General features: G+C 45.2%; 1 long non-coding RNA gene across 1 annotated transcript in view; it reads right to left on the bottom strand.

The window, feature by feature from the left end:
• Nucleotides 1-6303: 6303 nt before the first annotated feature.
• LOC131275325 (uncharacterized) overlaps nt 6304-20372 on the bottom strand; it is a 50410-nt gene continuing 36341 nt past the window's right edge. The window contains exon 3 of the long non-coding RNA XR_009182749.1: nt 6304-8045. This is a non-coding gene — a long non-coding RNA (uncharacterized lncRNA). The remainder of the gene's footprint in view (nt 8046-20372) is intronic.

The raw sequence follows: 20372 nt of genomic DNA, 5'->3' as shown, positions 1-20372 counted from the left end.
CTAATGTAACCTCTCTCTAAGCCAAACTCAGCATATAAACTCACCAGCTTCCCTCCAGCATGGGACATGACCCCAGGGATGAGCCTCCCTGGCACCAAGGAATTATTACCAAGTGCTGACTAGGGCTGCATTTGCAGAAAGACCTTGACCAAAAGAGGGAAGTATTAAATACAAAAAAGTTTTTATGGCTAAGAGATTTCAAAGTGAGTCAGGAGGTCATTCCAGAGGTTACACTTATGCACATCTTAGGACAATCTTACTGACTGCCACTGTAAACAAGGCCTCAATTAGGGGTACTTCTGAGGGCTCTAGAGACATCTGGACATTACAGGCAGGTCAGAATCTGCACCCTATCAGTGTTTCTTGCTTGGAATATATGATAACTTAGCTCCCCAATGCATCAGAGTTTGACTCATTTATGATTTTCCTACACATGGTTCTTATGCGCCCTTTGTTTAAACCCACGATTAGCCCTGTACCCATTGAATATGGGACACAGAGACTTAAATCTTCTTGCTGTTCATAAGCCAGTTGAGCCCTGAATCTCAGCAGAGCTATATCCAACACCTACCCTCCAAGTCATTGGACTCACCCAGAACAACTAACTAAAGGATGATGATGGACAACACCCATCCCCCAAAAAACAGAGATTATCTACAACTGCAAACAAGACAGTTACACCCATCTGCCCCATGGGATCTAAGATTTTCCATAGAAAATTCTATGGAATTTGCAAAAAAAGCTACTAGAACAAGTAAGTGAATATAGCCAGGTCATATGATACAAGGTTTATACACAAAAAAATCAACTGTATAGGAAGCAGCTGTGACTCAATCAGTTGGCCTCCCATTTACCATATGGGAGGCCCTGGGTTCATGTCCTGGGGCCTCCTTGTGAAAGCAAGCTCACCCGCAAGCTGCAGGGAGCCACCAACCGGCAAGTGCCGTGGAGAGTCAACTCAGCAAGGTGATGCAACAAAAAAGGGAGACAAGTAAAAACACAGAAGAGTGTGCAGCAGAATGGACACAGAGAGCAGGCAGCAAGCAAGCCACAAGGGGAGAGGGGAATAAATAAACTAACTAAATAAATATAGACACAAAGAAGAATACACAGTGAATGGACACAGAGAGCAGACAGCAAGCAAGCCACAAGGGGGGGGTGTAAAAAAAAATCAGTTATATATCATATGCTAGCATTGAACAAGCAAAATTGAAAATTTTTTGAAGACAAAAGAATGAAACTCTTGAGGATACGTTTAACAAAATATATGTAAGACAGATAACACTGAAAACTACAAGAGAGGACTTACAGATAATACAGAAAACCTAAATAAATAGATAATTCATGTTCATGTATTAGAAGGCTCAATATGGTTAAGATATCAATTCCCCCTAAATTTATCAAAGAATTCAACACAATCCCAATAAAAATCCCAGTAGAAATTTTCAAATAAGTTGACAAACTGATTTTAAAATTTACAGGGAAATGCAAAGGTCCTATAGTAGCCAAATAAACTTTGAAAGAGAAGAACAAAGTTGGAAGATTTTCATTCCCTGATTTTAAGACTTAATATAAGGTTTTAGTTATCAAGATAGTGTGGTATTGGTGTAAGGAAAGACAAAGAGAGAAATGAAACAAAATAGAAAGTCCATAAATATACCCATACATACATGGTAAAATAGTTTTTAACCTAAGTTATAATGTAATTCAATGGGGGAAAGATAGCCTTATCAACAAATGGAACTGGATATTCATGTGGGGAAAAATTAAGCTCAAATTTACCTCACATCATTCACAAAAATTTACTTGAAATGGAAGATAGACTTAAATGTAAAAACTTGAATCTTTAAAAATTCTAGAAAGAAATCTTCATGACCTTGGGATAGGCAAAAGAAACCTAGGACACTAAAAGCAGTAACTATAAAGAACAAAATGGATAAATTGGACTTAAACAAAATTTAAAACTTCTACTATCTGAAAGGCACATCAGGCAGAGCCAAACTGTTTGCATTATATATATATATAAATATATGGTAAAGGACTTTTATAAAGAACTCTTACAGTTCAATGATAAGAAAATAAAAAGTTTTACTAATGGTTAAAACATTTCAAAAAAGAAAATGTATGATGACCAAAAGCAAATGAAAACATATCATGAGTGTTGGGAAGGTTAAATTTTAAATCATAATGAGACGCCACTTCATACCCATTAAAATTGCTAAAATTTTAAAGATTAACAATACCAAGGGTTGGAAAGGATATGGAGTAACCAGAATGTTGGTGAGGGTATAAAATCATATATTTTGGGTAAGTTTGGCTTCTTATGTTTAAATATATACTTACTATTCAACCCAGAAATTCTTCTCCCAGGTATTTATCCAAGATAAATGAACACATAGAAAAAGACTATTACGTGAATGTTCAAAATGGTTTTATGTATAAGAGCCAAACACCAAACATCCATCAATAGGTGAGCAGATAAACAGAGGTCTATCCATACAATGAACTACTACTCAGGAATAAAAAAGGAATGAGCTAAAGAAATAACTATGGATACTTGCAACATAGATGAATTTTAAAAAACAAAAGAACATGCTGAGTGAAATAAGCCAGATACAAAAGAATACATACTATGTGATTCTGTTTAGGTGGAATTCTAAAATAGGCTAAACTAATCTACAGTGATAGAAAGCAGATGGCTTGCCTGGGGCTGTGGAGGCAGAAGGATTCCCTGCAAAGAGACAAGAGTGAAATTGTGGGAATGATGGAAAATTCATTTTTCTTGGTTATGTTGGATGTACACATTTCAAACTGGGAGTAACTTAAAATGAATCCATTTTATTGTAGGTAAATTATGCCTCAATTAAGTTGATTTTAAAGGAAGGAAGGAAGGAAGGAAGGAAGGAACGAAGGAAGGAAGGAAGGAAGGAAGGAAGGAAGGAAGGAAGGAAGGAAGGAACGAAGGAAGGAAGGAAGGAAGGAAGGAAGGAAGGAAGGAAGGAAGGAAGGAAGGAAGGAGAGGGAGGAGAGGGAGGGAGGGAGGGAAAGAAGGAGAGAGGGAGGGAGGGAGAGAAGGAGGGAGGGAAGGAGGGAGGGAAGGCCACTGGTCATTTGTTTCTAACCAAATTTCCAAGATTTTAATTCAGTCTGCCTTTTAACCTCCACCCAGATAATCGCATGCGTAAACCAGTGAATGACCCTAGCCTGGGGTAGACCTGGTGTCCACCCGTGGGGGATGAGACTGAGTGAAGAGCCTGCTCAGCACCTCTCCCTCCTCCTTGTCACTCTGCACCCACTCTCCTTGCCAGGGCTGGAACTAGTACTCAGCTCTCCTGGTTCATGGCCCAGGACTTTTGCTGCTGCACTAGAAGCCATACCTACCACGAACGAATGATTTTCAGCCCTGTCCACGGATTCTCTGGCGGTCAGCTTTAGAGATAACATATTCAAAGGAACATTTGTTACATTCCACAGCTTCAAGGCAGAAAGGCCTTCCTGTACTTTATCCCTCTCTGCTAACATATATTTGCATATTAACAAAGTATCGTCAACAACTATTCTTGAGGGCCTGGATTTCCTGACTCAGCATTTCAGTGGGTGTAAGGAAAACTGAAAACATGGGAGAAAAGAGGGGTAAATATGGGGTGCTGACGAGGCCATGCATGCCAGGAGAGGTGGCCTAGGTTCTGAGCAATGTGAGACACACCCAGGGTATTTCCCAAATTCAGGGAAAATACCTAAGCGCACAGCAACTGACTCTAACGCTTCCCCTAGAGCATGGCACAATGGGGTTTGTGGGAGAGTACGTAAATTTCAGAGCCAGACAGATCTGGATTTTGAATGTTATTTGGTTGCTGTATGAACTTGTGCAAGTTACTTAACCTCTCTGAACTTCCGTTTCCTCACCATGCCACGAAAATAATAATGCCTGCCTCTTAGTATTATTGGAAGATTTAAAGGGTCATGACATGACACCTGGAAAGCCCATAACAAATCTTTCCTTTCTCCCTCCCTGCAGTAGTCAGCCAAAGGGGTGCTGATGTGAAATACAAGAAATTGGTTGGTTTTTATAAAGGATATTTATTTGGGGTAGGAGCTTACAGATACCAGGCCATGAAGCATAAGTTACTTCCCTTACCAAAGTCTATTTCCACGTGTTGGAGCAAGATGGCTGTCGACATCTGCGAGGGTTCAGGCTTCCTGGGTTCCTATGTTCCAGGGTCTTACTTCTCTCTGGGTTCAGGGTTCCTCTCTTGTGGGGCTGGCTTCTCTTTCCTCTGTGTCCTTACTTTCTGGGGCTCCAGCTTAAGGTTTCAGCTTCAAACTCCAACATCAAAACTCCAACACCAAAACCCCTCAGCTCTGTCCTTTGCCATGCCTTTTATCTGTGAGTCCCCACCCACCAAGGGGTGGGAACTCAAAGCCCTAATGACGTGATTCAATCAAAGCCCTAATCATAACTTAATCACACCCAGGTACAGACTAGATTACAAACATAATCCAGTATCCATTTTTGTGTAGCAGTTGGATAACAATATCAAACTGTTACACTCCCTTTCTTGCATTCCACCATCTTCTTTTCCTACCCCCTTGTTATATATTAGGCATTGGTGAGACCTTGAAATCAGTTATTCAACACTGTCATCATGCAAACCAAAAAAGTTGGGGGACTTGATTAGATCCCCCAGCAGCCCAGTGGCAAAGCTGAGATCTCCAGACTTGTGGTCTTGCACCACATCACAGGGACACATCTGGAGAATTAGTAATTCTAAGTCCCAATTCCCAAAATGTATATGTGTGCATGCTTGAAGTTTAGAATTCAGGGATGCATCAAAATGAACAGCTATCTTATCTCATGTTTTTCACTCAAGACACCCAAGCAGACTAAGTTCCTCTTGTTCTAAAAGCTGCTCTGAAAAACAGCATGTACAACCTCTGATAAACTTTCATAACCCAAGACCATGTCTGACGTCTCCATACAAGTACCTCTGAGTAATTCAACTTTCTGGCAGCAGGCAGGACCAGCCGTTCCCAAAATAGAGTCCTTGTTCAGAAGTAAACTCTTAGCACTTGGGGGCTACCCAATACCTAATTATATTTCAAATTTTAAAGGGAAAAACTCCCCTATTTTGTGAATCTTGGGGGAAGCTGGACTCTGGCGGCTATGAAGAAGGGGCCAGATGTCCCCCCCCATTACATCTAGGGCCAGGTCATGTGACATGTGCTCTGCCAATCAGATGTTCCCATCAGACTATGGTCCTTGAGTGAGTGATGCTAAGAATAAATAACAGTTTAAAATTCAGTGGCACCATCATCAAGTGGCATCAATGCAGCACTTGGGCAGTAGTGCCTAGAGCAGTTTTTCTCAACCTTTTGTCATCATCACCCTCCTCAGGATCCTTTTCCCCTAAGATCCTTTTCCCCTTAACCACCGCCTACCCACAAAATTGTAATACAACAGATAGACTGTATATAGGTTTATGTGTTGTGTGTATAGTTCTGCTTTATACAGATGTTCCTGTGAACTGATGACAATTTACCTTCTGCCTAGCGCCTCTTGTTCCCTACCCATTTTCGCAACAGGGATCCTCATCCATCTGTGAGCTACCCAAGATCCTTGCTATAAGGTCCTGTCTTGGTGTATGTGACCCTTTGAAGCTGGGTAGATCCCAGAAAATCCTGTTCTTAAAGCTAATCCATTCCTGTGCATGTAAACCTATCGTAGGTGGGACCTTTTGATTAGATTAGAGCAGTTGAAGACCATTTGATTAGATTGCTCCAGTAGGGCACAATCCAGGGTGGGTCTTAATCCTCTTACTAGAGTCCTTTATAAACAGAAGAATAAAAAATTCACAGACACAGAAAAAAGTGGCAGTGACAGAGAGAAGCTTCTAGAAATTGAAATCAATGAACCCAAGAGAGAGAAAATCGACATATAGAGCAGCCCAAAGGAGAATAGCAACAAGGCCTAGAGGAGAGGGGAGAGATGAGTGGACACCCCATGTGCCTGATCATCTACAGCTGGGCTCGGGGAGAAGGTGAGCCTGGAGGAGAAGTCAGAATGGGAGAGCCACCATTTGCCTTGCCATGAGGCAAGAGTCTAAGATGACTAGTAGTCAACCTTCAACGAGACAGCATCTCTGATGATGCCTTGATTAGGACATTTCATGCCTCAGAACTGTAAGCTTTTAACTTAATAAATTCCCCATTGTAAAAGCCAACCCATTTCTGGTCTATTGCATTGGCAGTCTTTGGCAAATTGAACAGTATGGATTTGCCTGGAAGCAGAACGTAAGACAAGAATTCAAATGCAAGTAGTTTATTTGGGAGGCGATCCCAGGAAACACCCACAAAGGGAATAGGGAAATGGAACAGGAAAGAGAAGGAAGCTGGCAAAGGGTGCATTACCTGCCACTGGCAATTGAAGCTCAAGCACCTGGAGCTCAATCTCGTGGGGGAGCTCTAGGAACTAGTGTAAAACAGATGCCTTAGAATCATCCCACCCAAAGGGACAGGACAGCTGAAACGTTTGCACATCAATTCCCATCATCTTCCAGCGGAGCCACGTCTCTGCACTTCAGGTCTGCTGTGCTGGAGATGGCCAGAGGAAGCCTTTGGGTAAGGAGAAGCCTTCGGGTAAGTGAGGAGTCTGGCACGTGTGAAATAAAAAGAGCTGTGGCGAAGCCCTGACATTTAAGGAAAGATGAAAAGCTTAGTCATGGGCTTAGACCAGGGATTTCCTATAACTACACTAAAAGAATGGGGCTGGGGCTGCTGAAAACCAAAGGCAAACTGGGATCTGGGGTTGCCAAATGACATTATCAGTGGAATTCAAGTCTTCATAAGCTTTCTCTTATGCTTGTAAAGATGTTGATCAGAAAAGAGTGGTACCCTGTGAACTGGAACGGGAATGTGTAGGAGCATTTGAAGCCTCCAATTTCCACAACCCCCAGCACACACAAAGTCCCCTCTTGTCACCCTTCTTCCTAGTCTAATTAGCAATTTCATGGCTGGCCTGAGACACTGCTACCTCTTCCAAGAGGACACTAGTTACCTTGGAAGAGGGAAGTGACCCTCCTCGTGCCGTATTTCCCACACACATCTATACACTCCAATTCTTGATGTCCCCAGACCTGTAACTAAAGCCAGACTCCAGCATTCCCCTGGGAATGAGGGAAAATTTACCAAGTCAAATCCAGGAAGAGAAGATGCACCCACCAAAAGAATTACAGGACTTGACTAATTTATTGGCACAGATTTGGGAACACTTGAAGAAAGGGATCCTGAGAGTTATTGATCAAAGACGAAGACACCTAATTTTGATCAGGGTAAGTTCGGTGGCACTAGTCTGAGCAGCTGAGAGTGGTTCTCATAGTTTGCTTGGTGGCAAAAGAAGACTTAGGGAAAGTTGAGATGCCAGAAATGATGAGGTTTAATGTAAGAAAACAATTCAAAGGCGTGGAAAGTTAGGAATGTGGCTGTAGATTTAGCCCTATAGACGATCCCATCATCAAAACCTGAGATAGACATTCTGGGGAGGGCAATGCCAGCATCTTGGAAAATGAGCTTGGTGGCTGTTCTCTGTGGGCTCAGGTTACTGGTGGGAGATGGTGCCATTAAAAAGGGCTTCCTGATTCCCATGACCTTGGCCAGGTGCCAAGGTGGCGGAGGCAGGGAGTTATACTGGGCAGTCAGACGCAAAACGGATCTGGTTATCTTGGTAGGCAGCAGAACTTTTAGGTCCTCAGAATAGACGGGCTGCCAGGATCACTGAGGGTGGAGCATGGGGTTCCTGGTGCAACTTGACAAATTTAACTGAAAAAAGAAATCCAGTTGTGGTAAATTGAGGCTGCGATCATGTCAGAAAGTTGGAGCCATTTCTAAGCCCAAGTCCATCCACTTTTCCACATCCCATTAAAGGGAGGTGGTGGTGGGCAGTGGGGGAAGAACGGTTGAGTATTCTGCTAATACTGCAAGGATGTTTTGTAAAATTTCTTCCTCAGCCTTTCCAAAGGTCCTCGCATACAGTTCCATGGGTCACTGTCCTAGAGAAAGGAAAATGTCCAAACTTTAAAAACAATCATTGGACACCGACTCCAAGCCAACAACACTACAGACAATTATAAAAGCAGGGGCTAGTAGAAGTCAAGAGGTTAACAGAGCTTTGGTGCATGCATGCATGCATGTGTATTTGCCTTGTTTTTGCTTTGATTCAGTTTTGGAAATAAACACAGAGAAGAGTGCAAAACTCACACGGGTTTTCACTCATGTGCCAGCATCCACCCTCGCCTTCCATTGCTGAGCTCCTCCTGCACCCTCATCTCCATATCTCAAGTTCTTCATTATCCCTCCCACTCCAGGGCCTTTGAACTTGCTGTTCCCTGGTCTGGACACTCTACCCTCCACCTCCCACCCTTTCACCTAGTTAATTCCTACCCTTCCTCAGCTCAAGGGTCACGTTCTCAGGAAACCTCCGCTACTCCCACCCGCCTCCCGTGCAGGTCACCTTCCTTGGTTCAGCAATACCATGGGCAGTGCTCCTTTCCTTAGAGCTGAGCTCAGTTTGCTGCTAAACGTGCATGTGGGTGACTTGGTAAGTCCCAGATGCTGCCTTAAGACTACAAGTGCCCAAGAGCCACCTCTGGTCTATTCCTAGCTCCTAAGCATAATGTCCAGCATGGCAGATGCTCAATAAATATTTGTCAAAAGAATAAATGAAAAAATGAATGCACAGGTCTATTTTTTTTTTCATTCTCAGAAGAATTAAAATTTGGCATAAACTGCCCAATGTTTCTCAGGATCTTTAGTTTGGCAGCATTTTCTTCTGATGACTGAGGAGGCAGAAAAACATCATCCCCTGACCATGCACATGGGAAAGCAAGAGGGTCCCCCTTCCAAAAAAACCCCACAAAACAGTGCCTGGAGCAGGTATGCAGCCTTGTAACACTCTCCTTTCTAAACAGAACAAAACTTTAAACCAACCGTAAACGTCCTGGTTTGGAATCTGATGAAAATAAGGTTGTGGGGCAAGCGATAACAAATGGAAATCCATGGGAAACGGACTTTGGCCCAGTGGTTAGGGCGACCGTCTATCATATGGGAGGTCCGTGGTTCAAACCCTGGGCCTCCTTGACCCGTGTGGAGCTGGCCATGCGCAGCGCTGATGTGCGCAAGGAGTGCCCTGCCACGCAGAGGTGTCCCCCGCGTAGGGGAGCCCCACGCAGAAGGAGTGCGCCTGTGAGGAGAGCCGCCCAGCGTGAAAAGAAAGAGCAGCCTGCCCAGGAATGGCGCCGCCCACACTTCCTGTGCTGACAACAGAAGCGGACAAAGAAACAAGACGCAGCAAATAGACACCAAGAACAGACAACCAGGGGAGGGGGGGATTAAATAAATAAATAAATCTTTTTAAAAAAAACAAAAGGAAATCCAGCCATCAGCAGCCCGCTGTCCCAGGATACAGCTATTTGGGCCCTCTCAGGCCCAGAAGGAGCAGATGGAAAGGTTTGCGGGTTGAGAGATTGGATTTTAATTGGTCTGGAAAACCCTAATAAAGCTTTGTTTCCAGTCTTTCATTTCATCCATACTTCCCTTTTAACAAACTTCAAGGAAATAACTCACTCTGAACTAGAACCGAGCACTGCCAAAGAGTTACCAAATAAGAAAAGCACATGTTTCCTGAATTTGGGTGAATGAACCGGGAGCACTCACTTACAAGGCTTTTGTTACCAGCAGAGAAAAGGCACCCAAGGTTGGCCTTTGGCAGTGCTGTTTTCTAATGAAAGCCTCTGGCGCCACCTGCTGGCCAAATGCCCCCCCCCCCCCCCCCCCCGACTTCTTAGCAGGCGAGAAGAACCAACTCCCAGGTGAACCCGATGTGACAACCCCTGACACAACTAAACTGGTAAATTTCCCAGAAGACAGATTATTTAAGTTTCTCACTTTCTTACTGAAAAAAAAAAATCCCATCTGAGATACTCCTTCAGTCCACTTGGGGACGATGTGTGTTCCTACACAGGTGGCTTTCTTTACGTGAAAAATTTCTCAAGGGTAATCTATATACACTCGTACAGGCGGAGGCAGGCGCTCAACCACCGAGCCACGCCTGCTCCCTGAGGGTAATGTATTTTATCCATAGTTCTTTTTTTTAAAAAAGATTTATTTTTATTTATTTCTCTCGCCTTCCCCCCTGTTGTCTTTTCTGTGTCCATTTACTTGTGTGTTCTTTTGCGTCCACTTGCATTATCCTGTGGCATGGGGAAACCGCGTCTCTTTTTTGTTGCGTCATCTTGCAGTGTCAGCTCTCCACGTGTGCGGTGCTACTCCTGGGCGGGCTGTGCTTTTTTCACGCGGGGTGGCTCTCCTTGTGGGGCGCACTCCTTGTGCATGGGGCACCCCTACACGGGGGCCAGCTCACCACATGGGTCAGGAGGCCCTGGGGATCAAACTCTGGACCCTCCATATGGTAGATGGATGCTCTACCAGTTGAGCCACATCTGCTTCCCCATAGTTCATTTTTTAGTTACAAGAGGACCAAGAACTATAAATGATTCTCTTGGTGTGAGAGAAGGAAAAGGAATTGCACTGGAATTCCCTCCAGCTGCTTCTATCTCTAACACGCTAGAATTCCAAGCACAGCCAAGAGCATTGGACCCAAGTAAACATATCTAGCTGGTCAGCTTTTCGCTTTGAGAAACGTCGCGCTGTCCCACATCATTGGTTAAAACGATGCTTCTGTGAACTGGAATCATACCCCTTCCCCTGCCATCCCTGAGTGCAAGAGAAACAAGGATGGTCACTAGTGCCTCGACGAGCTCACGTTAGGTAACAGTCTTAGCTGGAATCAACACGAGCTAGGAAACCCGCTCCCTTAGAGGTCAGCGGTGTGTAAACGTATTCAGCGCACATGCCACGTGTCTGGAGAGCAGGGAGAAAACTTGTTTTCCTGGAAACGTGTAGGTCTGCAGGCCCCGTCTGCCTCGTGCTGGGGAGAGCATCCCTCTGAAGGTGTATCAGCCAACCCAGAGAAACTTCCACAAGGTTGAGCCAAGGGGTTGTCTCGTGCCTCTCGCCTCAGCACAGCCTGCTTCATCCCCAGAATTCCAATCCGCTCTTCAGAGAGGGCCCCCGAGAGCGCCCAGCCAAGCCTGGAAGACTCGGAATCTGGAGACAACATTCCCGTGAGCCCTTGTCTAGTCAGAGCTGAGTCAGAAACAGAGGTGAGGAATCCTGATCCCTGCTCTCTGCTTCACCCACACTGTCAGGCTCTCCCTAACGAACGTTCTCCTGCAGGGTGATTCCAAAATAAAAAGGTGATGGGAGAGGGGGCCTAAGCCACCAGTGAATACATATACACACACATACAGGTACATATATATAATACGCATCGTTTCAACTGAATGGGTTTGTCCTTTAAAGGAAGAAATGAATTTTTTTTTTAAAGATTTATTTTTATTTATTTCTCTTCCCCACCTCCCCCCATTGTCTGCTATCTGTGTCCATTTGCTATATGTTCTTCGGTGTCCTCTTGTATTCTCAGCGGCACCTGGAATCTGTGTTCTCCCCTCGTTGCGTCATCTTGCTGCATCAGCTCTCTGTGTGTGCGATGCCACTCCAGGGCCGGCTGCATTTTTCGTGCGGGGTGGCTCTCCTTGCAGGGTGCACTCCTTGCGTGTGGGGCTCCCCTATGCGGGGGACACCCCTGTGTGGCAGGGCACTCCTTGCGCGCATCAGCACTGCACATGGGCCAGCTCCACACGGGTCAAGGAGGCCCAGGGTTTGAACCCTGGACCTCCCATGTGGTAGGCGGATGCTCTATCCATTGAGCCACATCCACTTCCCTAAATGTCTTAATGTAAAACAAAGCGGGGAAGGAGAAAACAGGAACTCAGCTAAGCGGGGACCATGCAGCTAAGACTGATGTCATGAATTCCTAGCTATTTGTGCTTGGGAATATCATCTTCAAGGCTCATGAGCCCTCTTCACTGTAGGACGGTTGTGTCCACTTCCCAGGGGAGTAGACTAACGCTAGAAGGTAAGTCGCCCAACGCTGTGCGGTGGAAGTGGCAGGACCCACACACGAAACCAGCATGCTGCCCTCTTCACCTTAGCGGCTGCTTCTTCCCACTCCCTACAAATGTGCCAGCGCCGAGGACACTTAACGTGATCCCCAACTAAGGGATTTTTTTTTAAACAATAGAATTTTATTTTGATGAAAAACTCGAGTTTACAATCGTTTAGTAAATGAAGAGCAAACACTTCATTTTCCTGTCCCACAACACTTAAGAAAAAACTCATTAGTAAATAAATATCTGTGAACAGGTTAAGGGTAAGGCAGCCTGGATAATAAACCGCCTCTGATGTTCACACTCCCTGGATGTGAAGGCCCACTCAAAGTGTTCTGCTTCGAGAACCCGAGGAGGTGCTGGTTTCGAATAAGCCCGATTAATAGCGCAGCTGCACCAGGCACTATAACCCCGGTGGCTGGTGCGCTCAGCATCTGCCTTTACAGTGAGAATCACTGTCTTAGGGTGAAGACTTCGGTTCGAGCGTGAGTCATGCAAACCTGGCGGATCTGCTTTGTTTTCAGCCAAGTGCAGAGTGTGTGTTCACCAGCAAAGCATGTCACAGGATGTGGGTGCACCCCCACACACACACCCAGCTGCCTGTCAGAACTGCCCCAGGCATCGCTCCCCCCACAACAGCGTCTGTTTCCGACCCCCACACATGCTGAAGGAATGTCCTCTGTGCGGAGATCGTAGAGCGGAAATGACCCTGCGGAAAGTCACTTGCTGTCATTCCTTAAATGTTCTGCTGTCAGCACCCCAAACTGGCAGGACTGAGGTCAGCAGCCCTCCTTCAGCTGCGCAAGCTCAGGCCACCACATGGCACCGCAGGATTCCCGGAAAGAAGAAGGCGGGTCGTCCTGGGAATCCATATTTGGACCAAATACGGCAGTTCCCAGTGGGAGGAAACTTGCTCTTGAGGCTCAGACAAACGGGAGCCGAACCCTCCCTCTGCCATTTTCCAACCTGTAGGATGTTGAACAACGCATCCAACACCTCAGCTTTGCTTACCGAGCGGCAGAGGCTGGTTGTGAAGAGTGAATAAAGTGATTCCGAAGTCACAGGTGGCAAGTGCCTAATAAATGCTGCTGCTGCTTCTTTCCAACTCTCCCCCCTATGATGTGATTAGAAATCCCCGATGTCCCACCTAAACGAGAGCCTTGCCCCATCGAAGTGTTTACCGGCCCAGCTTCCCTGCCAGAGAGGTTACACTGGTGTTAAAATGGATCCAAGTGGCAAGCTCTGCCTGTAACCTAAAACCATTTGCCTCAGATTCCCAAAGGGGTTGATTTCCATCCCTTCTCCACCCCAAGTGTTGAAGAAACAACATCCTAAGTTCTTCTGGCAGCTCTCAGAACTGTTCCTCCTCTGCGTGGTAGCTGTCACTGTTCAGTTGGAAGACTCGGCACCCCTCTGCCATCTTGCAGAGCCCCTCACTGTCCTCCTCTCCCCGCCCCCCAATTCTCACCTCAGCCAGAATGAGGTCCCTAACGTGAGAACCTCCCCAGCATCACCCCCCATCCCCTTCAAACCCTAACCATGTTCAGGTACCCACCACCCCCTCTTTGGCCGTGGGTCTAGAGGCAAGCTGTCCCATCACCACCGCCTGGGGCAGACTCATTGGTCTAAGAGTTAGAACATAGACCCCTTGCCGGTGACTGGTGTAGAACTGGCCCATGTCTAAGTTCTGACCAAAGCTAGGAAAGGAATGGTTTGCAGATATTTCTGGGAATGTTCCTCATCACTCTGAAGAAGAACCCATACTTATCTGGAATCATGAAACCATCCTGAATTCTGCGGTGGAACTATCACGTTGCCTCGGTCATTTTGATGTCTTGGTCCCTCCAGCGACTGTGACCTCATAGTATAGCCCTTTTCTTAAGCGACTTCTTATCCACTCCTAATAAAATCCTTGGCGGATGTTGGTTGTACGCATCAATGAGTCAGGGAATGCACACTCTTCTAAGCCATCCAGAGCGGTGAATTTCCCCAGCAGGCTTCCTAATCGCCAAAGGGACCAAGGACCACTTGGTTGGTGATGGCTGCGCAGCATTGTGAGCATACTTACACCACTTAACCGTGGTTAAAATGGTAAATGTTGTTATGCATATTTTATCACAATAATTTTTTTGAAAAGGAATGGAGTTCTGATACATGGTATGACATGGATGAACCCGGAAAATGTGTGAGTGAAATTAAGCCAGACACAAAAGTACAGCTATTTGTGGTCTAGGACTCCTACGAAGAAACGCTGAATAATTAGGGGGGGGGGGGGGGGGGGGAAAGGATAGGATGTGGAATTTTTTCAAGTCAACATTCTTTATCTAAGTTCTTTATCTAACTTTATCCAAGTTCTTTATCTATCCTTTAAACCCATCGCTATATGCCATTCCCTAGTAAGGGACCATGACATTATATTGGGCTTCAAATTTCGGGGAGTTCTGGATCACAGAGTGTTTCAACAATGGCAATGGAGGGATACTGGTATGGGATACCAATGACAGGTGATATATGGCTGACAGGGAGCTGTACAGAACATATGTCCAGGGTGCATGGTAATGATTGGATATACTCATAGTGGCAACAATTAAAAACCCAGCAGGGGGGGTACTGGGTTCCTGGCCAGTGGTGCTCTGTCGTGGTCCCTAGGGGAGCAGCGATAGTCTCCCAGGTACAGCGGCGGGGACCGGGAGGGAGTGAGGGTTCAACAGTGAGCCCCTGATGCTAATGACTATGCTTGTGAGCTGATAAACCTAAAATAAGAACAAGGCCTAGAGCAACATTGTGCCTGGGAATTTCCTCCTGTCAGCCTTCATGTTACTCAAATGTGGCCAGGCTCGAAGCCAAACTCAGCATGTAAATGCAATGCCTTCCCTCCAGCGTGGGACATGACACCCGGGGATGAGCCTCCCTGGCAACGAGGGACCACTATCAAATACCAACTGATGATGCAACTGGAAAAGGACCTTATATGGAAGGTTCAATGCGGATCAGCAGAATATCCATGTCTACATAAAACAACATGACTTTAAAATGCTGTTTGACCTAAAGTAAGGGGGAAATGGAAAGGAGAAATGAGTTTATATGGCTACGAGTTTCTAAAAAAGAGTCTGGAGGCTGGCAGAAGGATTGCCCTCATGCACAACTGAGCAGAGTCAGAGAGACAGATAAAGCAGATACAACCCCCAGATATTGGTTCCTATGAAGGCTAAAGAGACCCATGAGAGTTATGGTCATGGCCGATGGGGTTTACTACCAGGGCAGATGGCCCCTCTCTGGAAATGGTGTTTATGTGTGATGAATCTGGACTCATATGGGATCTCCCTTCATAAGACTTTCATACTAATCTGCTGGAGGTGCAGTTAACGTTGGGGTTTAAGATATAGTTAGGGGATTTGAATCTCTGGACTGATAATGTGATAGCCAGGTCCTGAGCCTCAACAGACTCCAGCACCTACAATCTGATTTATTGGACTTACCACACTCAGCTAAGATGGAGTTGAAGAAGGACAATCACCACACCATGGAGCCTAGAGTGATTACAACTGAAAATGGGAGGATGGCAGCCAGCATCCATGTGGAATCTGAGCCTCCTCTTGACATAGAGGTGCAATGGACACAACCAATCCAATGTCCACATAGAAGAGGTGGCATTGGATTGGGAAAAGTGGACATGGTGGACGATGGGTATGGGGAAGGGCAGGAAGAGATGAGAGGTGGGGGCGTATTTGGGACGTGGAGCTGCCCTGGATGGCGCCTCGGGGGTAATCACCGGACATCGTGGATCCTCACAGGGCCCACTGGATGGAATGGAGGAGAGTATGGGCCATGATGTGGACCATTGTATATGAGGTGCAGAGGTGCCCAAAGATGTACTTACCAAATCCAATGGATGTGTCATGATGATGGGAACGAGTGTTGTTGGGGGGGGAGAGGGGGGGTGGGGGGGTGGGGTTGAATGGGACCTCACATATATATTTTTAATGTAATATTATTACAAAGTCAATAAAAAAAAATAAAATAAATAACACTATTAGGAGCAAAAATAAATAAATAAATCAGTGCATGCTCAAAAAAAAAAAAAAAAAAGTACAGCTATGGTATGATTCCACCTACGTGAAATATCTAGAGCATGCAAATTCATGGAGACAGAACGTGCATCAGAGGTTCCCAGGGGCTGTGAGGAGAGGGGAGTGGGAAGTTATTGCTTAATGGGTATAGTTTCTGTTTAAGGTGATGACAAAGTTGTGGAAATAGTGGTGATGGTTGCACAACATTGTGGATGGAATTAATGCCACTTAAAATCATTAAGATGGCAAATTGTACGCCATATATATTTTTCCGTAATAAAATTAACAATAGAAAAGACTATCTACCTGGTGATTATGGTTGGTTACGAACTTTTTTTTGTCATCGCTTATCTTGCCCAGAACACAAAGCCAGGATAGATTTCAACCTTTCCTAATTAGGAAAAGGTTCCTAAGTGATACACAAAAGGAAACCTCTCTAGAGGATATCGTGATCACCAGAAAAAGACAGCAACCAAGCTAGGTTTTAAGATACCAGTATAGAAAGACTTTGAACACCCTGCCTTCTCAGCAAAGTATACACAAGTGCTGGCCTCAGTCTCCCAAATCCACAAGACCAGAAGGCCAGAAGGAGACGGACTTAAAACAGAAGGGACTGTCATATCACCCGCAGGGCGATTCAACTGGCAGCGGATGTCAGGGATAAGGTCCCCTACCCCAAACACCAAAACCACTAAATTAAAAATCCCACCTGTTCCTGTAAAGCCCAGAGGACAAGTCAGTAGAGGTGCATACAGACCACTGTGGAATTATTTGCAATTAAGAGCAGTAATTTAGCTTCTGTTCCTGTAATTATAACTTCTCCTGTGCGGACAGACAGATCCCTCATTGTGTCTGGAACAATCGCCACATTCCAAACACAAAGCAAGCCAAAACAGTATACCCCAGGGTCAGCTCTGTCAACAATCTATCGCTCAACAGCTACACACTGCAGCCAGCTCCAGGAGCCAGTTTCCTGCCATTGTTAGCAGGTTGAGCCTGGAATGCCATCCAAATGGATTTGACCCCTTTACTGAACAGCAGTGCATATTTCCCTGATTAGTATATTCCTGTGTTTAGATGGGAAGTGGCAAGGTTTGGGGCGGTGAAGGGGGAAAGACAAGGGAAAGAAGTAAGGAAAAACAACTTCAATCTCTTCAGGCTCTAACAGCAACAACTCCTGCGTAGTGTCTGTACTCACCCATCCATCAATACACATGCTGCTATCGAAAACCATGTGTCACATGTCTGCGATGAAGTAACTGGCCTGGAAATGAGCAAGCATGTCTGGCATCATTTATAAACAGGGTGATACAGAAAATAATAAGCCATGGTCTGCTCGTGATTGTCCATATCGACATGAGTTCCATTCCTTAAGGATATTGTTTTCTTTCTTCTCACGATGACACTGAATAGGGGCCTTTTGATATTGGGCAACCAGGATGACTTCTAGACATGCAAGAATGGAAGGGTGTTCCGGGCACAATGCCTTTCCAGCACTTCACCCCACGCTTTGCTGTTTTCTCTAATGCTACAGCCTCTATCCAATTTTCCCACCCTTCATATTAACTTGAAATCCCCTAATATCATAGATCAATGCATATTCTACAGCAAGTATTTGTATCACCACCTGTATCTTAATATCCGTTTGTAAATGACTCAAAGGCAGAGAAAGAATAATTCACCATTTAAAACCTTCTGAGATTATCCTAATTAAAAATACTCGTGCTTCAAAGGACATCATCAACAAAGTGAAAAGAATGGGAGAACATTTCTGGATATCATATATCCAACAAGGGACTTGGACCTAGAATAGAAAAGGAATGATTACTACTCAATAATAAAAAAGATAAATAATCCAATTACAAAGGGGCGAAGGATCTGACTGGACGCTTCTCCAAAGAAAATATATAAATGGCCAAAAGGCATATGGAGAGGTGTTCAACATCATTAGACATCCCGGAAATGCAAATTAAAACCAGCAGGTGCCATTTCACATCCTCAAGGATGGCTAGAATTAAAAAGTTAGATAATAACAAGTGTTGGTGGAGATGTAGAGAAATTGGAAGTCTCATACATGGACTGTGGGTATGTAAAATGGGGCAGGTATTTCAGAAAACAGGCTGGCAGCTCCTCATCGTTAAACATAAAGCAATGCCACCCAGCAATTCTACTCCTAGGTACTCAAGAGAAATGAAAACATATGGCCATACAAAAACTTGTAGCAGCAGTATTCATAAGAGCCCCAAAGAGGAAACAGTCCATCAGCTGATGTGTGGATAATCAAATGAGCTACATCCATATAAGGGCATAGTATTTGGCAATAAAAAAAATGAAGTACTTTTAAAAGCTGCAAGATGGGTGAAGAAACCAGTCACAGAGGATCACATATTATAAGAGTTCATATTTATGAAATATCCAGAATTGGAAGGTCCGTAGAAAGTAAATTATTGGTTGCCTAAGGCTGATGGATTAGGAAGGATTTGAACAGATATTTCTCCAAAGAAGACACAGAGGGAAGCGGTTGTGGCTCAAGTGATTGGGCTTCTGCCTACCATATGGGAGGACCCGGGTTTGATCCCTGGGGCCTACTGGTAAAAATAAAAATTAAAAAAATAAAAAGTGTGCCCATGTGGCGAGCCGAGTGCCCACGAGAGTGCCTGTGTGGCAAGCCAAATGCTTGCACAGTGAGTCAATGCCCATGCAAGTGAGTCACGCAGCAAGATGATGACACAACCCAAAGAGAGACGAAGGGCAGAGTCAAGGTGAGGCACAACAGAAACCAGGAACTGAGGTGGCACAAGTGACAGGAAAACCGCTCTCCACATCAGAGGTCCCCAGGATCAAATCCCAGTGGATCCTAGAAGAGAAAGACGAGAAGACAAAAAGAGGAATAGATACAGAAAATCACATAGCAAATGGACACAGACAGCAAAAACAGCAGGGAGGGGGGAGGAGAAGGTGGAGGGAGAAGGAGAAAAAAAAGATCTGCAAATAACCAAATGGGGGTATCGGGGGTTAAGGGGTGCAGGGTTTCTTTTTAGAGTAACAAAAGTGTTCCAAAGTTGACTATGGTCATGGACACACAACTCAGTGAAGAATACTGAAGGCTATTGGTTGCTGCACTTTTAAAAGATGAATTGTATGGCATGTAAATCGCATCTCAATAAAATTGTTAAAAGAAGTCTATGTGGTGAATTAAAGACTCATAATTTGTTGGCAAATTTAATGGAAAGAGTCTGGGGCTTAGCCCCAGAATCTCTGCGGCCCTGTCCTAACACTGACCCAAACTAAAGAGCTTTGGACCTCCCTGTCTCCTCACCTGTAAAACGAGAAGCGTGGGCCGATGCTCTCCGATGACCTTCCCACCCCTAATTCTTTCACAAAGCAGTGACCTCGCAAACCATTGTGCTGATGAAATGGCCTGACTGTTCTTTGAACTCTCTGAAAGTTATCATATTCTTTCCTTTGGTTTTCAAAAATTCCACCACAGACTCCACAGGCTCGTTAAAATAATAAGGTAATTGTGTTTGATTTCAATGGCAGCGACGTGTTTTAAATTAGCGTGATCTGTTTACGTGTGCCGATGGCCTTTTACTGTGCGTGGGGTGGGGGATGGCGGAGGGGCATGAAAGCTGTCCTGCGTAGGACCAGCTGGGTTTCTGCACCTGCCTCTATCGAAGGCCTGGGAATCTCTTCTCTACTTGGTCTAAGCACAGAGACTCGAGCGGACTCCCCTTTCTTCTCCAAATCCCCCTTCCCGTTCCTGGGTCCTTTCCGTGCTGATGCTTCTGGCTCAGGACCCTGCACGTTTGTCTATGAGCCCATGAGATCCCGGCCCAGCCCTCCGTAGACATGGAGAGTAATTCAAGCTGGCGCGTGGATTGTTATTAGGACCCTACATTTTTTGGTTCCTGAGTTTTGTTGTTGCTTTGACTTTTTTGATGTGGTGGTGGTGGCGATGGGAGAGGGAGGCTACTTTCCTCTAAGCTGTCATGTGTGCGGCTGGGTGGACACCTTCTTGACCCGGTGTCCCTCAGCCAAGAGATGAGCAGAGTCCCCTGTCTCCCAAGCCCTCACGTTTACCTGCTACCTGGCCGCGTTAAGGAAGAGATTGCTTGCCTTCCTCCTCCTTCCCAGTCCATTGACTCTGTTCCAAAGATTATTTTTTGCCCCTCAAAACAAACATTTATGTTTTAAAAGAAAACTTCAGCTCAAAGCCTATCTTGTCCTCAAAGCTGTC

Source organism: Dasypus novemcinctus, chromosome 22 (assembly GCF_030445035.2).
Source record: "Dasypus novemcinctus isolate mDasNov1 chromosome 22, mDasNov1.1.hap2, whole genome shotgun sequence".
NCBI classification, from domain to species: Eukaryota; Metazoa; Chordata; class Mammalia; order Cingulata; family Dasypodidae; genus Dasypus; species Dasypus novemcinctus.
Note: the sequence above shows the minus strand (reverse complement) of the source record. Positions and strands in the feature narration are given on the sequence as shown.